Source organism: Protopterus annectens, chromosome 9.part0, assembly GCF_019279795.1.
Source record: "Protopterus annectens isolate FY-2018-M chromosome 9.part0, PAN1.0, whole genome shotgun sequence".
Lineage (NCBI taxonomy): Eukaryota > Metazoa > Chordata > Ceratodontiformes > Protopteridae > Protopterus > Protopterus annectens.
Genome location: NC_056743.1, coordinates 612,410,011 through 612,431,857, shown reverse-complemented (window position 1 = coordinate 612,431,857; position 21,847 = coordinate 612,410,011).

The window sequence follows — 21,847 nt, the reverse complement described above, 5'->3', positions numbered from 1 at the left end:
AGCATGTGTTTTTTAGGCACAGAGCCTGCAGAACTAGGACTGACACCTGAGGAGGGCAAACCAGGCCTGCCCTTAGAAGGTACCTTAGAGACTGAAGGAGAAGGCCTAACCACCTTAGGCAAAGAAGGGAGTACAGCAACCTGAGAGGCCCCTTCAGCCTGACCTGACTCCTGTGAGGCCACATCTTGCAAAATTAATGTCTCCCCCTGAGACTCAGCTGAAACCTCGGCTGGATCTACAGATTCCAGCGTAGTTTCTAAAGAACCGGCGTCCGGAATGGACGACTCATCCTGCTTGGACCTTAACAACTTATCCTTGCGCTTCTTAGCAGAAGCGGGCGTCGGAGGATCCGACGGCATATTGTAATTACACCGCTTCCCAAAGACAAGCCTAGCGCAATCTAACCTACATTTAATGGTGCACTTATTAAACCTAGCACAAAAGCGACACCCGACTACGTCGTGCTCAGGCCCCAAACAAGGAATACAAAGAGAGTGGTAATCCCTATGCGGTATTTGTTTCCCACAAGAAATACAATTATTCACTTTTTCTGACATCCAGAATTAACCGAGGCAAGAAAAAACAAAAATATTCCCCAACGGGGTACTTAGCCCAACTTGGTTTTGGACTGAAACTCGAAATACGAAAATTTCAGAACGCCGAACGGCACTTGCAAAAGCTGCTTCTGCTTCGGACCATGCGGCAAAAAAGACTGAGGATATGATGTCGGTCATGCGCTTTAATACCGGGATGCACTGACGTCAGATCTGAGCGCCCATGACCGACGCCAGCCTAATACTTTGGTATTCGGGCCGACCGAGGACAGCGGACTACCCACAGGTTATGACTGCAGCAATGTGAGATGAAGAACATCAGAAGTTATCAAACCTTAAATAAAGAGCTTCACATCAAAATTAAATGTATAGATGAGTGATATTCAGAGCAATGCAGACCACACAAACACTTCAGCTAACTGTATGTAATGTCATGGTCTTTACCAATGTTAAATGTTCATGAATTTGATCTCAAAATTATATCATGGCCGGTTGGTAGTAAATCCCTGCACATTTCCAACCTAGGTAAGTATACTGTTGTCTGGTTAAATGTAAATGAATGCCTAAGTATCTAAAGTTTCCTAAGTACCTTAAGGTGATATTACAGCAGGCCTGCATTTGAAGATAGGTGGACTGTTTTATTTGAGTATTGAAATGTTTAATCCTCAGCACTGTACAATATTTAAAGCAGAATTTGCAAAAAAACAATTAAAAGTACAGAAAAAATAAGTATGAAAAAACATATAAATAAATAGTAATTTCTGTCAATTTATCAGCTCTTTCGAAGCAAATGGTATTTCAGAGACATCATGAACAAGCCTGTAGCAATATATGTCTAAATCAAGGAAATTGGCCAATTTTAAGTAACCAGGGAAAATGAGCAAAGGGAAACTTGCTTGTGACTGATGTTTTTCAAAAGTTTTCATGGATAGCCAGCAGCAACTTCCTTGATGATATGAGAGGGCTATTCATAATAAAGGGCACAGATAACTCAAATAAGCATAGCTCAATTTGTAAATGGCCCAGATGGTGAGAACAAGAATTTTAAAAGCTGACCTGGAAACAAATTGGAAGTCAGTGCAGATTTGTAGAAGTAGTATTATGTGGTATGGTGGTAAAGCCCTGTCCCCCTCCCCCGTGATACAAAGCCTTCATCTGCTGCAGTCACACCAGGTACCACTCCAACAGTCAATGGTAAAGGATATGCAACAATGAAGCTGAAAAGATATCACTGTAGGCATCACAAATGCAGAGTTCAGAGGCATTTTTAGGGCAGGGAATAGGGGAATGACTACCTCAGGAAAAAGGTGTTAGTGGCATAATCAGAAGCTGCCATTGCTATATTTGTTGTCACTTATGAAACATTATAACATGCTTAGTAGTTTAACTATAGCAAGCCAGCCACTCATTATATTTGTATTAAGTGGTCTGCTAGCAAAAGGGCTTTGAATTTTTTTTGATCCTCAGCTTTGAAAGAGGATTTATGTTTCCTTCATTCCCAGCATAGATTTGAGGTGAAAAGATACTACACCAATTGCACGTATAGCACCGCTCAATACAAACACTGATACAAAGGGTCATCGGGCTGGCACAGCTGTGCAGTTAAGGCTTCTTGAGCAAGCAGATTTCTAGGAAATGTTCTAGTCATAGGTGACTATTTAGTAAAATGCAGAGATGCATCACTGACTCGGCTGACCAAGGAAAGTGTGATGGTGAGCTGTGTCTGAGGTACCAGCATACAACATGCTGCTAGGACATTCATGTCTCTTCAGCTAATTTAAATATATGACAGAGTCATTGTTCACATACGTGTGAATGACATATGAAGCAAAATGTGGTGGAGCTCTTACTTTTGCCTATAATGATGCCACACTAGAAACCAAAGATATCTGACTTCAGAAATTGGCTTAGGTATTGGTGTCATTCCAAGGGCATCCAATATGGGTCCACCTAGAAGGAAATAATTTTCAGTCTTACCTGTTTCAAAAGACATGCCCAGTACTTTGCCTTCATTGGATTTTTACATGTTGGAAGAGTGCTTCTCTACTTTCATAGTGCCTTTTTTAGGCATAGTCAGTCTCTTCCATCTACCATCCTAGCCAAACCAAATCAGGAAAGAATAAAAGCAGTGTTAGTAATTACTATAAGCCACATTAAAAAAATTACCCACCCTAGAAATTCTCCTGACACTACATTGATGTTTGCATTGTTACTGGAACATCATTCTGGAAGAGTGATAACACACCCTCCTTAACAAGATTCAATGGCTATCACTTGGTTATAGTCTCTCCGGGGGATGCTTTTGCTATGGGCAGTGGTGTGCCCAACTTCTTTTTTCATTTCCACATCCACATGTCTGTCACTACGATCTCTTACCATAGCCTGGCAAAATATAGAACTCCCCCTATGAACCATGTTTGCAAAAAGCCATACCTAAACAGGCTTATGTGCATGTAAGGTATAAACAGTAAGCTGGCACACATACTAGGGTCTGTTATATGACAAAGGTAGGATGTAATAATCAAGCCACAGGCAATAATAGGCAAGAGACAAATGTGTTTATAGGAGCCAGTGTCATAACAGAAAAAAATATTGACTGTAAAAGCCCAAGCATGGGAATCCCATAAAAGGGCATTTTGCTGCCGTATCACATTTTGAGACTATTTCAAGTTTTTTTCAGATTTTAAAATACTTGTCAATAAAACAAAGCTTATAATGGTATACTATATAACATGTATGAACTGGTTCATTAATAACCATACTTACTGGGACATGATTAGGTGAAATACTGGGGATATTGACTAAAGAGGTTACTGTAATGGTAGCTAATGATATGTAGAGAGAAACTAAACACAAGATAATACAAAACTGAGAAGTTTCAAACTCGCAGCTATTGATATGAGTAGTAAGATACAAGCAATGCAAACATTTTAGCCCCTTTAGTTTTATATAAAGGTCTGACATATTTTATTAAACAAAAGAAAACTTGTAGATGACAATTATTAAAGAATTGAAGGAATTTATTTGGGAGGGAAGGGATGAGAGAAAAAGACAGACTAGGATTTTGGATGCAAGTCCTTAAGGAGAATAAAAACAACCATACTAAGTATTACAGTAGAGAGGCGATTATCCAAATGTCGATTATCAGAAACGTCAATTATCCAAACACAGCTTTCCAAAGCTTTTGCTGTAAATAATGGAATTATTTTTTGAAATGGGATAAAGGATTCAAACTGACTAAGACTATCAAGATTACTTGTTAACAACAATGCTATCAACTGCCAAAAGAAGCAATGTTAGAAATGGAAATAAAAGTCAAAATCAATAAAAACATAATTTATGTTTTCAATATTTTAAAGGCGATAAAAGTACTGGAGGTAGGTCACTCAAAAAGGAAGGACGAGATTACATGGCAATGGACTTCGTGGGAACAATACATTTAGAATAATGTTCAGGAAGAGGAGTGAAGTTTAAGGGAGGGAAGGAAATGAGCAATGTATGTGATGGAGTGAATGAAAATTGTTAGAAAGTAAACAGATGTATATGACAGAAATAATGGAAACTATTATTATGGTTCAATTTGTTAAGACCCCCATGTACTAATGAAAGCATAAACAAGTTATTATACTAATCTTTGTTTTGACAGAATATATATTTGGTCCCTAATTCTGTGAGAAAGTTGCCTTTCTGTCATCCCTATATAAAACATTGGGCACAAGTGTTCATCAACAGTTGAATTATGCTCACTGGTAAGCCATTAGACCTCAGGAATTTCTTAGTCTTGTTTTTAGCTAATTATTTGGATCAATACAACTGATATTCACTTTCTGATTCTTGACTACTGCTCTGCTTATTTGCTTATTTCACTGGTTTGATTCTGCCATTCAGCAAGAGTGTTTTACTGACATTACCACTGCAGCTATGTTGTCTCTATGCTACTATGCTGTAGCACAACTGCTGTTATAAATGTAAATTAAATCTAATTGACTTGATGTTGGTGTTAGAAACAGTGATTACTGATTTAGCACTGCAGTTGTGTCTCTGCTACTGATTCAAGTGACTTAAGTGTTCATTTTACTTTTTCTTGTATGCACAGGATAATTGGCTGCTAATGTATTCTGCATGATTTATTAACTTGTTTCCAAAAAAAGTTGTTGCACTGTGATGCGTTAGCTGTTGAAGTACTCTCAAACTGTTGCAGTAGCATCTGTTCTCCTGCTATCTATTTTTCTCTCCTGCTCTCTCCACTCTATCCTCAGACCTGTATCTTTTAACAACCTCCTATCTCCTCATTACATCCTTTAACCTATCTTTATCTCATTCTACTAGCTTAACCCTCTCTTTTTCTCTCTCTTCACAGCACACTCGGGCTACTCTGCAGTCCATGGGTACCACCCCACACATACAGTCTAGGAAGAAATCAGTACTGCAAAACTAAACCAAGGATATACCCTTTAAGCCTGAAGAGCAGGGTCAGTTTACCCATGCATTCAACATGTGTGTTATGATAGCGAAGCTTTAATATTAGCTGTGTTGCTTAGTAGTTCTCAGTGTGCTAATGTGTAATATTCCTGACTGCCCACTAGACAGTATACACTTAATTCAGGTCCTTCCTATTCTCTGTGATTAAAACTTAACTCTCAAGCAGCCCTTTCAGTGCTGTTTGCTTTAGTTTTGCATTACTTGAGCCCCCACCTGTTTATTTGCATCCCTATGCATTCCCCTTCATTGATAATATATCTCTCTACTGTAATCTGTGCATAAACTGGCTACTAATAAGCAAGTCAATGTGAAAACACACTCCCAACCTTAATAAACTTTGCTGTCTCTTCTATCCTTTACTTTACAAGTAGAGTTTGTATTACTACTCACCCCTCTGAAGCCTTCGCGCATAGTTTTCCACTGCTTGCCTCTCTGGTTTGGCTGGTTTCTTTGCATTGCACCTGGTTCACACTCTTTTTGCTACCCCCACACCCAATACTAAGTCTATATTAGATTCATGTTGTTTATGGAGCCATCTTTAAATTACTATTCTCCCATCAGGACACAAGTGTTCATCAGCAGTTGAATTCTACTCATTGGTAAGTCTTTAGACCTCAGGAATTTCTTAGTGTTGCTTTTAGCTAATAATTTGGTCGCTAGTTAAAGAGCTACTAGTGGCAAATATAATCTTCTTTACTTCCTCAAGTGTGTACTATCAATCTGCAGTATAAAACTAGAGAAAAAAATATACCATTTTACAATTACTTACCTTGCCTGCACAAAAATCAGGTACCTTGTGGTTTGGTTTGGCTCTGCTCTGCTCAGCCTCGCTGTGCTCGGGCTTGCTCCGTGCCCCGCCCTGCCCCCAAATCCCACCCAGCCCGAGTGGTGCTAAATTTAAACCTCTAAAAACCACTCCCTCCACTATAACCTATCAAAGATAATCTCCTTGAACACCCCCACCTGCCACCAATCTTCCTAGTCTTCTTAATTAACTCCTGCTCCAAATACAATTTTATTTTTATTTTTTTTATTTTATTTTACATTTTGTTGACCGGGATAGTCCGTCTGGATACATGTCCATTTTCAGCGGAGGCCCGGGGAGAAAAGCTCCTCATTGACAGTAATTTGCATTCATATTAAACAGAGTACATAATACTTCTTTTGATAATTAATACATGAGGTAACAGAAAAGCATATGATTATATACAATAATATTTAGAAAAAAAAAAAAAAACCTTCAGATTAATGCTTGATACAGAGAATGAGCCTCGAGGTATATCCAATAATGAAATAGAGGTTGAGGAAAGTGATGGGTTTAGTCTGGTTTAGAACATTGACAGAGCCATTGGTTTTGAAAATGAAAGGATAGACTTTTCTTGAATTTGCATAGGGAGGTGACATTGGTGAGTTGAGGAGGAAGGGAGTTCCATATTTTACCAATGGAATTTGCAAACAGCGAGTCACTTCCAAAGTTACAGGATTTGACCGTTTGAGCAAGTAGCCTATTTGCTGAGCGCAGACTATTTAGATTTGAGTATGGGATGATTAAGTTGTACAGCGCAGGAATGGTGTCAGGTTGAGTGAGAATTTTAAAAGCTACTATTAGTTGGTTCTGCTGGAGTAGATTTGGTAGTTCAATCCAGCCAAGGTTATGTAGGTTGATACAGTGTAGGTTTTTTAAGGCATGCCAGTAGCAAATCTAGCAATATGATTATAGCAACATGTGAGTTTGTTTAGGTCTGATTTGTAAAGGTTAGTGAGTATGGGCAAGGCATATAAGAGGGAGGAGAGGAGATGTGACCGGGCTATGGCCTCTTTCGCCCTGGGAGTCAGAAAGGATTTTATTCTATATAGGGACCCCAGTTTCTTATTAACTGTTTTAATAGTTTGGTTGATGTGAAGGTCAAATCTGAGTTTATTGTCAATGGTAACACCTAGTAACTTGGAGTTTGAGTCCAGGGATATAATAGTCCCGTTTTTGGATTGGACAGAAAAGTGTATAGGGGAAGGTTTATGGGTAGGATGGAAGAGTAATAGTTTGTTTTTTTTTAGGGTTAAGGATCAGATGGCGACCTGACAACCAGTCTTCAACTGCTGTCAGACAGTCTTGGGTTTTGGATAGTAGTTTAGCTGGTGATTTGTCTGAGTTGATTAATGTCGAGTCATCTGCATATTGAATGCAAGAGGTCTCGGGGATGACTTTGTGGAGGTCATTAATGAAAATAGAAAAGAGTAGAGGTCCCAGTATGGAGCCTTGGGGGACCCCTATGGAATTAGGTAAGAGGGGCGAGAGCTTGTTTTGCCAGAGTACAGCTTGTTGCCTATCGGAGAGATAGGCATGAAACCAATTGAGTGTTTTGTTATCTAGATAGAAAGTTTTTAGAGTGTTGTGAAGTAGTTGGTGGTTGACCATATCAAAGGCCTTTGATAGGTCCAGAAAGAGTGCAGATGACACTTTTTTGTTGTTCTTGTTATGGTTTATAGTGTCGGTGAATGAGAGGAGGGCGGTGGTAGTGCTGTGTTTGGGCCTAAACCATGTTGTGAGCTAGTTAGAAGATTGCTCTGGGTTAGGTAGTGTACAAGTTGTCTGTGTATACATTTTTCCATGATTTTGGCGAGTGGTGACAATATGGCTATTGGCCTATAGTTAGACAGATCAGTGGATGCCCCTCCTTTGTGGAGAGGGATAACATAGGAGATTTTCCAAATTGAGGGGATAGTAGATTCAGTTATGGTACAGTTAATTAGGATGGAGATGGGGTAGGCTATAATCTCTGCAGCTTTTTGCAGATATTCAGCTGGTAGAAGGTCTGCAGTGATGGTAGTTGGTTTTAGTTTTTTCAGTAGGGATCTAATAAAGGAAGTGGAAACTGGTTGTAGGTGGAAGGAGGGCTCAGACTTCAGGATCGAACTTATTGTAGGGGGATTGGTGGGAGGTTGTTGGGCAGCTAAGGATTTGATAACATTGATAAAGAAAGAGTTAAAGGTATTGGCCACTTCTTCAGGGCTTTTATCATTTATGTCAACTGGAGTTGGAGTGGTGGTCTTTCCTGGATGGAGAAGGTTGTTTAGACACACCCAAAACTTTGTTTCTAAGTTTAATTTTGGATTTTGAGTCTTTTGTTAGCCATGGAGCTATCTGGTTTTTGATTTTGATTGAACGTATAGGGGCATGGGAATTGAGTATGTTTGTAAACGTAGAGTTAAAGTTTGTTACTGCCTCTTCAAGGGGGAGGTATTTAAGAATAGACCAGTTACATGACTGTAGCTCTAGTTGGAATTTAGTGAGATCGAAATGTTTAGTGTTCCTGATTGATCTGTACACTGGTAACTTGCATCTCCCTGCTTTTTTTTTCTCTATGTAGGTGATGAGATGATCACTGAGCTCATTTGGGAGGGTCCCAGACCTGTAAGTATGGGACTGATTATTTATGAGTATCCAGTCTAGGATACTTTCTTTTTGATTGGTGTTCCCAATTCTGGTGGGGGAGGATATAATCTGTGAGAAACCATGGAGATTTATGAGGGTGGGGTTGGACTCTGAGGTACATTGATTCCAGTCTATATTGATATCGCCCACTATAATAGTTTCTTGGGGGCAGTTCCAGCATAATGCCGCAGCCAGGCACTATGTGATCCCACAAATTCTGCTATTATTTTTGCTGTTACCTCTGTTACTCATTCCATATCTCCTCAGCACCTATGAAAATCTGCCCTACCTGGGTTTCCACTGCCCAAAATCCCAAACTAGCATACATCAATATCAAAAAATACTGACCACTTCATGATTCCCCACATACCTGACCCCACCATTCCTAAAATCTACCACCCTATTAGACCCAGGTATATCAGCCCCAAAACTAAACATTACCAAAAATTTATAAACAAAATTATGAAGCTCATAGTTAGCATACGTTATAGCCTGACAATGGATGGAGACATCCACCCAAACTCTGGCCCATCCCCACCTGATAATTCCAGTTCCCAAACTAATACTCCTTCTAATATAACACTGGCTAATAGGCCCCCTAATTATCTCCTGACCTGCCAACTAAATATCAGAAGCATAAACAATAAGGTCCATAATCTGCATGCCCTCTTAGCAGTTTACTCCCCCGATATATTATGTCTTACAGAGACTTGGCTAAAACCGGTAACTAAAGACAATGAGGTAATACCACCAGGGTATGACATACTTAGATTAGATCATGCTACTAGGATGGATGGTGGGGTAGCTGTACTCTACAAAAATACACTAGATGTTATTATGGTCTCCCTACAACAACCCCAGTTTAATAATACAGAAATTCTTATTACCAAACTACAGATTAACAATGACAAATGCATAAATATTGTCTATGCTTACATTCCCCAGGTAATAATACAAACACCCTAGTGGATATCCACCACTGGTTATCCAGTACCTACCTCCAAGAAACTATGGTGCTTGGAGATTTTAACATTGATTGGAACACCTGTTCCTCAGAATTTCCTACAATCCATGTCAACCTACATGGTTTTACACAGCTCATATACTCTCGCACCAGGATAGGCAAACCTAATAACAAAGACTATCCTAGATTGGATACTTATCAACAGCCACCCCTATATGTACAAGTCAGGGACCCACTCAAATGACCTAAGTGACCACTTACTTATGTACATTATCAAGCACAGGGTGGAAAACCCCACCAGACCACCTTAAAACCATCAGAAATAATAAAAATGTCAACTCCACCAATTTTCAAAATGAACTTAAAGCTTGCAAATGGTCAGTCCTAAAGCACCTTTCACTGGATGATGCAGTAGCATACTTTAATTCCATATTTCTTACTATTCTTGATTCTTATGTGCCTGCTTGCTCCATTAGAACCAAAACAAACCTGCCCCATGGCTCTCAAAAGAGACCAAATCTAAATATCTTAGTTAGAAATAAGGCATAAGTAAGAAATAAGACAAATGGCATGCCACAAAAGACCCACTTGAGCAACTCCAATACCAACAGCTAAGGAATCACACAAAAAAATCTATTATACTAGACAAAAAAACTTCTACTACCATCTGCAACAAAAACATCACAACAAAACTCAAAAGTTTTGGGCAGGAATAAACAAACTTCTTCACCCAGGACAGTCCTCCACTCCTACCCCATCAGCTTCCAATCATAAATCCCCAGAGGATATTGCAAATACCTTCTATAGTTTCTTCACAGAGACTACCCAATCACTAGCCAGCCAACTGGCACCCAGCTGCTCCAACCCAAATTCTGCCACAGCCAATACCTCACTTTCCTTTAACTTTCAGCCTGTTTCTACATCACTTATCAGATCTGTAATTAAGAAATTAAAATCAACTGATCTCCTCCCACCAGAGTATCTGCAAAAAGCAGCAGATGCCACAGCATACCCTATCTCCATTATAATCAACAGAAATCAACAGAACCTTATCTGAAGCAACCATCTCCTCCATTTGGAAAATATCTCATGTAATGCCACTCCATAAAGGAGGCAACTCCTTTGAACTGTCAAACATTAGACCCATAGCTATTCTGTCACCATTGGCTAAAATTATGGAGAAGTGTGTCCATAAACAACTTATGCATTATATTACCAAGAATAAGCTGTTGGCTAACTCTCAACACAGTTTTAGGCCACACCACAGTACCACCTCTATCCTTCTATCCTTCTCTAACATCATAAACCATAACCAAAATAATAGCAAGCTTTCCTCAGCTGTCTTTTTAGATCTCTCCAAGGCCTTCAATATGGTCAACCACCAAATACTCATGCACACCCTTAAGGCATTCTCACTAAGTAGCTGTGTACTTCAATGGTTCCAGTCTTACCTGTGTGGTAGACAACAAGCAATCCTATGGCAGGACAAACTATCAACCCATCTACCCATTACACTAGGTGTCCCCCAGGGCTCCATACTAGGACCCCTTCTTTTCTCTCTCTTGATTAATGACCTTTCTACTGTCAACCCAAATGCTACCTGTATCCAATATGTGGATGACTCCACCTTGATTTGTTCAGCCACCTCTCCGACAGATCTAATGACATTAACCCAGAATACTTTCAATATAGTTGAAAACTGGCTTTCTAACCATCAGCTGATATTAAACCTTAACAAAACAAAGTTTCTTCTTTTCTCCCCCACTTGTAAGTCTTCTTCATTACTCTTTAACATAAAATCTAATAATGATACCATTATCTCTCCAGGTGTGCAACCAAACTCTTAGGCGTCACAATAGACAATACATTCATATTTGATAGCCATGTCAATCAAACTATCAAAACCATTACCAAAAAACTTGGCTCCCTCAGTAAGATCAAATCTTTCCTTACTCCATTTGGTAGGACTACTATTGCTCGTTCTCATCTACTCTTCACTCTTCTCTATGCCTCCCCTCTACTCACTAATTTGAACAAATTCACTCTTAGCAAACTCTCCAGCTGTTATAACTATATTGCTAGATTTGCAACAGGCACAGCCTATAGGACCACCACTGTCACAACCCAAATCTTCTGGGGTGGCTAGAATGGCCTAGCCTACATCAGTACAACCAGCTTATAATTGCCCATAAACTTCTCAACCACCCTGATAATACACCTGCACTTAAAAATATCATCAACCCTTATAGCAACCTGAGGTCACTTTGCTCTTCTAATAAACTACTGGGTCAAACATCCAAAATCAACAACTCTGCTGGGGACTATCTGTTTGCTAACTCTGTTGGCAAAACTTGGAACTCTCTTCCTGCTGATCTTACTCTTGAACCTTCTCTTACGCAGTTCAAAAAATCCTCAATATATACTTTAAAACTCACTGGCTATGTCTTTGTTCAAAACCCGACTAGATCCTCCTCTATAGTCTGTAATCATGTTATATTGCCTAATCAATTTGTCAAGACTGTTTTAAAAATGTATGATTATATTACCTACTTGCTCAACTGGAGCCTGTAAACTATGTGTAACTTGTAATCATTTTGTGATTTTTACTGTATGTTCTACCTTATAGCTTTTCTCCCTGGGCCTCCGTTGAAAATGGACATGTATCCAGTCGGACTATCCCGGTCAACAAATGTAAAATAAATAAATAAAATAAATAATTGGCACTTAGCCATATATACTACAGACACATAATTATTTGTGAATCTTCCTTTACTACTGTACTTAACTCCATTTTAATTCATCCAAAAATATAGCCTTTCTTTAATAAGCGTAACAATACTTGAACCTATATCACTTGAATATTCACCTCCTGTTGCTACTCATATTTAATACTGTATTATCATAGTCATTAACTTTATTTTCAAATATAATTTTGAGTGGCAAACTTTTATATATAAATTATGTTGCATTGCCAACTACAGTCCACAAATGTCAGTCTTTGAAATGTTCCAGTTATTTAAATAAAATATGTTTTATCACTATAACAACAACAGAATAATAAAGATGTGACATGCATGACTTTTCTTTTTCTATTTCTTTTATTTTTTCATCAATAATTTATATTGGATATCCCCTAAGCACAAGCATGTCTCTCTATACTCCCATTTGAATTTTCATATATTAGGCCTGATTCTCATATTCAAGTAAATAAAGTGTTGGTCTCCATTTTTTGTCTTTTACAATGTAGTAATACACAAAGATTCTTTCTGTGTGAGACTTTACTGTGGATATATAAATGTCTCTCTCTCTCTCTCTCTCTGTGTGAGACTTTACTGTGGATATATAAATGTCTCTCTCTCTCTCTCTCTATATATATATATATATATATATATATGAATCCCCTTCAGAAGCTCAAAGTTTCAAAACTTCGAACTTCAAACAGCTGAGACCATAAGACTGAAGTTCTGAATCCTCACTGCTGACACTGGAGAGGGACTCTCAGTTGGAATACAAATAGATACACTCAATATTTCCAGATGCAGACCTATGTACATCAAGTACAATTTCCCTTAAGAACACACAGGGACCACACTTAGCCCAGGATCTTTGTTTCTCTCTCTCTCTCTCTGTGTCTCCCCAGGTCCCCAATAAAGCTTTCCTCTGGTGCAGTGGCAGAGTTAAGTCCTCAGCTGAGTGCCCAAGCCAAGTCCTCCACCACTCTCTCTGTGAAACGAGTGCTTTCCTTTCCTGCTCCAAGTAGCTCACACACACACGCACACACACACACACACACACACACACACACACACACACACACACACACACACACACACACACACACACACACACACACACACATACACAGTGAGATTTGATCCCCCCACACAACACACCTTTGAACGGTTGACACAGATTAACTTGCTGTGCCCCCTCCTGCCCAGACTATAAGGTAGTTATCACTATCACCAGGTACTACAAAGCCAACTACCCAAGGGTATTAAAAGGATACCTAATTATACTGAGTGAAATTATTATTAATACAAATGGTAATGTTGACCAAACAGCAAAGACTTCAGGAGTGGTCAGAGTTATCACCAAATACATATGTGCAAACATTCTCATAACTTAAACATTTTTCTAAAAGGACCAGGCACAATGAAATGTTTAAATATATTTAATAATACATAATAAAAGAACATGAAAATACTAAATATCTATTTACAGTGAATACCAGCATCTCAATCACAGGAAATGTTAAAAAAAAAAACACAGCTGAAAAGATTCAACAGTTACAGAAAAACAATACTTAACTATTCTCACTGTGTTTTCCTGAGTAATCAAAAGAGTACTAGTCCCTGGTCACTTACTAGTGCAAGGCAAGATGAAGTGAGTGAGTGGTCTTCCTCCTTTGTAAGATTCCAAGAACAGACTGCTATATCTGACTGAGAGAGTTCTCTCTGCAATATCTAAATATTATTTCAGAGTAAATTACAAAATGACATTGCATACACCTATTCATCTGACTTCTGGTTCCCATGCAACTCCCATTGCTAGAAGCTGTCAGGATTTAGCACCTATGTGTTACCATACACACAGATACAGCTTTGCTCAGATCTGCTGCTGCTCCTGGAAGTCATAAACCCATTTCAAACCTCTATCCTCCCAAAATAGCAATTAGATCCTTGACAGAGACAATAAAGAAGACTTCCTAATACTTGGTTTTCCCAGACATTTTTGTCTCTGGCTACAATCAGAACTGTAAGACACAATCTTTATGGCCTAATTTAATTTCAACTATTTTATAAAGTTTGCTACAGCTAGATTATGATTAACCTCTTCCCGCCCAGTATCTTCTGTTAAAACATATACATTTAATTCAGTTGCAGTAATGTACATTTCTTTTCTTTCCATCAGGGAACACGATTGATACATTTTAACACAAGCAGCTTTACAGATGCATTTTTTTTCAATACAAGCATCTGTACAAATTAGTTTGATATACAAATGACATATAATTCTTTACAAAATTCCAGCTAGCTGTACTGACATATGTTACACATCCATGGCCCTACTTCTCCTGTTATGGCTGGCAATGCCTCCTATCATCACAAAGGGCATGAGGCCCCAGCATGTGCATCATATGGTCACTTCACACATGAAAGGGCAGTGGTGAACATACCCTTACTATACGATATGACAGTGATCTATAGAGCATTATTCACAGATTTAAACATTGCTGGCAATAAGTTTGACAAATCAGATTTCTTTTAGAATTAGATGCATGGTTTGAGATGCAGGAAGCATGAATACAATAGCTGCAGTGCTGTTTTTTTTTTTATTCCCGCTTTTTATAAGCCATTTAATGTTCTGTCAGCACCTTGTGCATAGTGTGCACTATTTCAGAATCTGGCCCGTCATCCCATCTCTCTTTCACATGTTTAAATATTTCTGCTAGATAGTAACTTAATCTGTGCAACGTGTGAAAACAGGACTTTGTGAAGATAATCATCTAAGTACATATCATGTGAATTAAAGTACATGAATCTACATTTATTCAAAAAAATTCTCTTCAAAAGAAGTATAATTTTATTCCAAGATGACAAACAGATGTAGTTTACCATTATTCTACTATTCCAGGACAGCTTGCTCTTGTACAGGGAAAAGTATCTACAAATAAGCACTGATTAACAGCTAAAGACCACATAAATCATTGAGTTTACTTATTTTTATTAAATCATTATATTGGGTAAGGATTCAAAGTTGCAAATAATGTCTACTTAATTTTCATATTCCTAATTCATCTAAATATCTTAGTTTATGAAAATGTATTCTAGCATCAAACAGCCTGCTGAAAGTCTGGACTATTATTTGAAGCCAAGTTAGATTCTATGTGTGATAAAAGCAGTCCATTACAGTGCTAATGATTTACTTGTAACAGATAAACTCATATCTTAAGGAACAGCAAATGTCACTCCAAGTAAAGTTTCTGTCTGATCTCATTACCACACAGTGACTTGATGCTGGGTTTACTGCTGGCTGAGTGTCCCAGTTGGTGTAGGAAACTGGATCTTTGTTCATCCACATCCATTTGCCAGATACCCAATGCTTGTACAGTCCTATCCATACCCCATCCCCACTGGCATTACTGGCTATATCTGCAACAAGTAGCTGTGTTTCAATGTAAGGTATACTCACAATGTCAGTATAGTACATTCTGCAGTAGAATACAGCTTCCATAAATGTTTTTTTCTCCTTTATTAGGTATAAGTCTATAGTGATATCTGAAAAAAAAAGAAATATGAATAAGCATTTTCATGGTCATGTTGCTTGCATACTATAAGATTATAAGCAACCTGAGCTGAGCCTGTAAACCTACCATCATAGAAACCAAACTGGTGATGTGTACAAAACATGGGTAATACACTGTGAGATAAAAGACACAATTTATGTAGCTGGGTACAATGGTTATCAGTAGCAGAATGCAGGAATAGAGGGTAATTCCTAAACTATTGTCTAGATACCCTTGCTCTGGTATGCAGACAATAAAGACAGATGCTGTCTGGAGGAAAGTGGCATTCAGGAGCAAAAGGATAGCTAAACAAAGCAGCAGCCACATTCAAATAGTGTACAATGCACAGTAATGATTCAGAATACAGCAGCGATATTATCTATATGAAGGCATATCTGAGAAAAGGAACAAAAAAGCTCTTCATATGTAAATGTGAAAGTGAGTACAAATCAGTGGCAAACAGATTTTTTTAGAACTGCTGTTACAAGTATGTGCTAGAATACTAGTACCAATCAGAACGATAAGCCTGCACTGTCACTCTGATCACTACCATTACATTTAAGCTGGTACTAAATCTTCAGCTGTTGTTCCTTCACCACATATGTTGCAGCGCCATTAAATTTATTACAGGCAATGGTGGTGATCTTCAGGAGTAGCCCAGATGATGATGGCTACACATATAATTTATTACTTCTGTTAGTGCTAGCATATTGGAGAATTGCGGTAGTGTAGTAGCTACAAGTTACATAAATAATAACTTGTGGGTTTTTTTTTTTTGGCCACATGCCTTCCTCGACAACAGTGCAGTACATGAGAGGGTACCAATTAAGTATTCTGGAATTCAACTGAAGGTCTTCAGCACTTACAAGAGAAATGATACAGATATACTAAAAGGGCATGGTCTGGAGGAATGCCTTGCCTTATCTGAACTAAGTAACGATTTTTGTCAGGAGTACTCTGTTGTGCATGGATTATTTATAATAAAATTCATGCTTATACACAAGAATAGTACCATAACCTTAGAAAAAAGACAGTTATTGACATTGTATTCATTGTGATGGATGGATGGATGGATGGATGGATGGATGGATGGTATACATGCTGTTTGAATCTTGCCACAGCCAATCAGTATTCATGATTGGATGGCAAAATTGAGTTTGTACCCCATCACTGCCAACCAGATGTGAAGGAAAGATCAATTTGTCACTAAGGGTTTGGTGACTCTCAGGTTACACCAATGGTACCCAGCAAGTTAATATAAAAGAAATAAATAAAAAAGAAAGGCAGGGAATGCAAGTCTAATTCAATAATCAAGTCACAGAATGCAATCTAGCCTCAAGTGCTTAAAGGAATATATAATGATATCCTGGGTATGAGCTTTCACCATTTATACCCAGACTAGGCTACATGCAGGCCACTTACTTTGACCTAGCATCACTGTCTCTTATGCATAACTGCCTTTGAAACACATTATCTCTCACACACACACACACACACACACACACACACACACACACACACGCACGCACGCACGCACACACACACACACACACACACACACACACACACACACACACACACACACACACACACACACACACACACACACACACACACACACACACCAAACAGTTCCCAGAGAAGACTGGTATAATTTTCCAATTCCCCACACCTTTCTTCCTGACATGTTATTACAGACATAACTCTGGATATAGCTACCTGCTGCTGCTCAATTCAGCAAATATAAATATACATAATAATATCTGTCACTGGTGGTATGCTCCAGTGATCTAGCTAATCAGAGAAGAAATTCAAAGCTGTTTAACTTACAGCAATAAATAATGACAGCTATCTTCTCAGATAAATAGCAACAATACACATATAAATAAAAAAGACCTACCACTAGAGCTTAAATGTGAATAAATAAATTTTACTTAAACAACAAGGTAAGCTGTGTAGATACAGAGGAAGGAGAGAGTACATAAGGAATGTTACAATAACAGTCAGTACACAGACAGGGCAACTAAATAACAAACTGATCTACAATTAATCAAGTATTCTAGCTGTCTCTTATTGAGTGTTACTGGGTCTAACTACTCCAAGTTAGACAAAATTGATAAAACACACAGGGAGATATAGACTTTCATATCACTTATATGAATATATAATGGTCCCCCATACTGTGACAAGCCAGGGAAAGATTAAGACCAATCTTGATTATTTATACATATTTCAGAAAATAACTTTTGTTCTTAAAGACCGGGGTAATCAAATTATAGCATTACCTTGTAAAAACATACACCTCAGTTTATTTTAGTTGTTTGATCTCTTATAGCCACAGCAGCTAAACATGTTTTCCACATGTACTGACACATGTCTTAAGAGCAAGGGCTTAATTACATCAGCCTAGTAATCAAGATCTTACATCAGTTAACTGTTTATTAATGTCTGACTCCCTTCACATATGTGAAGTATGGCTCATTTTGTAGTGTTATTTAATTGCATTTTCTTACTTTCTAGATTTATGAAGCAATTAATTACATTTTGCATTAAAATTGCAGATGTTCAGGTGTTTCCTTCTCTTATCTCCATTCTCACATTTACAGAAAACAATGTCAGAAGATTTCATATACCCTGCAGATCAAATGTGTTGGCAGTATGAAACCAGAGAGCAAGAAATCAGATCTTAAAATCATTTAATCCAGCCTGGCATTATACCTGATACCACAAACATGTTATCAGGTCTGAGACTATATGTTCTGGAGATTTAAGTTAGGAGATCTGCCAAGACTGATCACAGCTGGTGAGGAGTTTGGTATTTAGAAAGTTTGTATATACCTTTATAGGCATTCTTTCATTTTATTCTGTCTCCATGGGCAATGCTGGAAATTGGTCTCTTTTTGCCACAGTTCACTATTCTGGTTAACAAGTTGTAAAAATGAATTACTAGTGATAGAAAGCCTCAAGGAATAATATCACTAATGGGATTTGGGAGTGTAAAACTGGTGAAATTTTATATGTTCCTCATAAAAGAAAGGACATTTTCTTCAGAGGTAAAAGTACAGTGGTCTCATTTTGCAAATGTTGTGAAATCAGGTAAGCAAACCCTAAATGATTAAAGGCAGTGGAGAAAGATCATTTCCTTATTTTGTCAAAATGGACTTTAATTTCTTAAAAATACTCCAAAAAATAGTTTGGGTATTTTTCCTTTGAAACAGGTATGTATTATTGCTTGTTGAGTGAGATAGCATTGTTAATGTATTATACGAGGAAAGGAATATTTCAGGGACCGTGTTATAGTCAATGAATCTGAATCATGAGCAATTTCTGATAAGGCAGAGACATTTTTCACAACTAGCTCAATTTGAAGTTGAGACTATTATGGAACAGGATGTTATCTTTTGGTTAAGCAACACTGTCTCCTGTCAGACATTATTTCCTAGCTCTGAAGGTCAAACGGTGTATTTTATGGTAAAAACAAGGGGATGCTTTTCTCTGCAGGGCAGCTGAAAAAAATGTTTCAAGTTGGAGTGATTGGAAATGTACCTGGATTCTGTAAAATATGAAATGCCTGATATGTAAACAGGAAGATCACATAAAATGAGGACTGAAATATTTACTAATGTGGTCTCTGAAGTGACAGTATTCATTCCCTTTTTGAATGTACAGAAACAGACATACAATTCAGAGGGACAAATATTAAACAATCAGAATTCCAAGCAATGAAAATTAAGTGAAGCTGCTCAGAGAGTTTTTATAAAAAAAGGAACACAAAATATACAAATGGAAATATTAATACAGAGATGGATTGCATTGTAGAGAATAACGTAATTGTGTTTTGTATTAGATCCTTCTTAACAACATTAATAGAAAAAAATGTTATACTGTTCTAATAGCAAGGACTGAATTGCTGTGTAGATGAAGGAATCTGCGAAAATATCTAGAAGGTATGGTGCTAGGAGCACAAATCTTCTTAAGCAAGGCAAGTCCAGTATTGGACTGATTTGGGTACATTGAAGGAATATGAGCGAGAGAGGTAAAAAAGAAACACGCATTATGAAAACTTTATATTAGCTTTGTCTAGTTGTGAAATGCAGTATAAGTTTTAAAAGATACATGGTCAATAAAAAAGACAGCATATGAGGCAGATGACAAGTAAAAAGACAGCATATGAAGCAGATGGAAAGTAGAAAATGAGGCAGCAATTCTTTGCTGCTTTCTGCTATTTTGCATGTATCAGTATGTATGTAGCAGTATCTGTATAAAATCCTTTCTGTACTGATCTGTTTTTTCACATTTGTGCCTTTGTACTGACTGTGTACTTTATAAAGCTTATAACTGAAGAATGCATCATATTCAACTTGGAAACTTTGTTAATCTTTTGTTTGCATGTTGTTACTATAAATATTGTGGCATTTTGGATGAACATAAAAGATTATGATCAGACTGAGGATCATAACATGCTTATTATGGGTTCAAGACATGAAGGGAAAGAAATTCACCTTGAGAGCAAAGTTTGAGAGGTGGATCTTGGCATTCATGTTGAGAACACATAATTAAAGGTTATGACTGGAGACTCGATAATAATTCTTTGTAGTGCATGGAGCTTTATCTGCTCCATGTACTACTAGTTACAGGAAAAATGTTAAAGCATTGTACTGGCTTTTAAAGCCATAAAACACTTCATAAGTGCTGTCAGAAAGGCTGTGCAACACAGTCTCACAGTCTGGAATGTTTACACTCACTTTGCCTTTACTGTCAACTGTCAAGATTTTCACAGAATGTCCAGATTCTTTCCTCATATGTTAGGTCTGTTCCTCATAAAATCTCAGGTCTTTGAACAAATTACTGAGGACTGAATTGACAAAATGATGATACATTTGGGTTTCAGGCTTTATGTCCTTCAGAAAATGTAGGCAAACATCCTGTTATTCTAACTACTTTATAAGTTTATAACAAGAGACCAGGAACACGTTACTGGTAAAAACAGCAGGTGGAAACAGATCCTTTTTTTTTATTTTGCCTCTGTCTTTGCTGGTCAGTACTTACAGATTTGACTTTTTAGCATGAGGCCTGGCCTTAAGTTAGGCAGTGGGTGCTTAACATTTGTTAAGGTTGTGTCTTGTGCTATAGAAGTGCTTAACTGATTTATCTTTTTCTCGAATAACGAACATAAGCACCATGCTCCATGTCCTAAAATATTGTTATAGTCATTACACAATAATTGAAACAGTTTGCATTTCTTTTGTTTACTCTGGAAACTTTGCCTTGCTCTTTTAGTTTCTTCTTCTTCTTCTTTCGGCTTTTCCCGGTTAGGGGTCACCACAGCAGATCATCTGTCCGCTCATGATTGGCAGTGGAGTTTTATGGTGTCGAGTTGCCAGCCCGGCACCCAACCTTCCACAGAAGGTGCACACACACTCACACCTAGGGGCAGTATAGAGTGTCCAATCAACCTACTGCATATCTTTGGGATGTGGGAGGAAACCAGAGCACCCGGAGGAAACCCATGCGACCACAAAGAGGACATGCAGACTCCGCACAGAAGGCACCCCAGCTGAGAATCGAACAAGCAAACCTTTTGCTGTGAGGTGGCAATGCTAACCAGTGCACCACCATGGCAGCAAATACTGTACGATGTTCTCCACATAGTATAATCTGACCTCATTTGTTTGAAGTGCTACTTTGTTTAGCATTAGAGCTCCAGCACTTAGAGGTTTACATTATATAGAATATTAAAATAATTGTTCTCTTCTTTATAGGAGCAGAATTGATTTTAATGAAACGACTACCTATATGCATTTGCAGGAAGGCAGAACAAGCTGCATCTGTGCAAAGTAAAATCCAGAATATAATGATGACAAAGTAGCAAACCTTTTTTTTAATTATTATTTTATTTCTGACACAGATGTTATATATCTCTACAAAATGTCTTTCTAAGATAGCTACAAACAACTTCAATACTAAAACTACAAGAAAATGGGTCATGCAGTAAAATGTGAATTATATGAATCATGGTAATTGCACTATCAAGAATATACACCTAAAATGTATTATGCAGGCTCACAACATAGTTTGTTTCCATAAAAAACTGATGCATTCATGTAGCTGTTTCATCACATCAT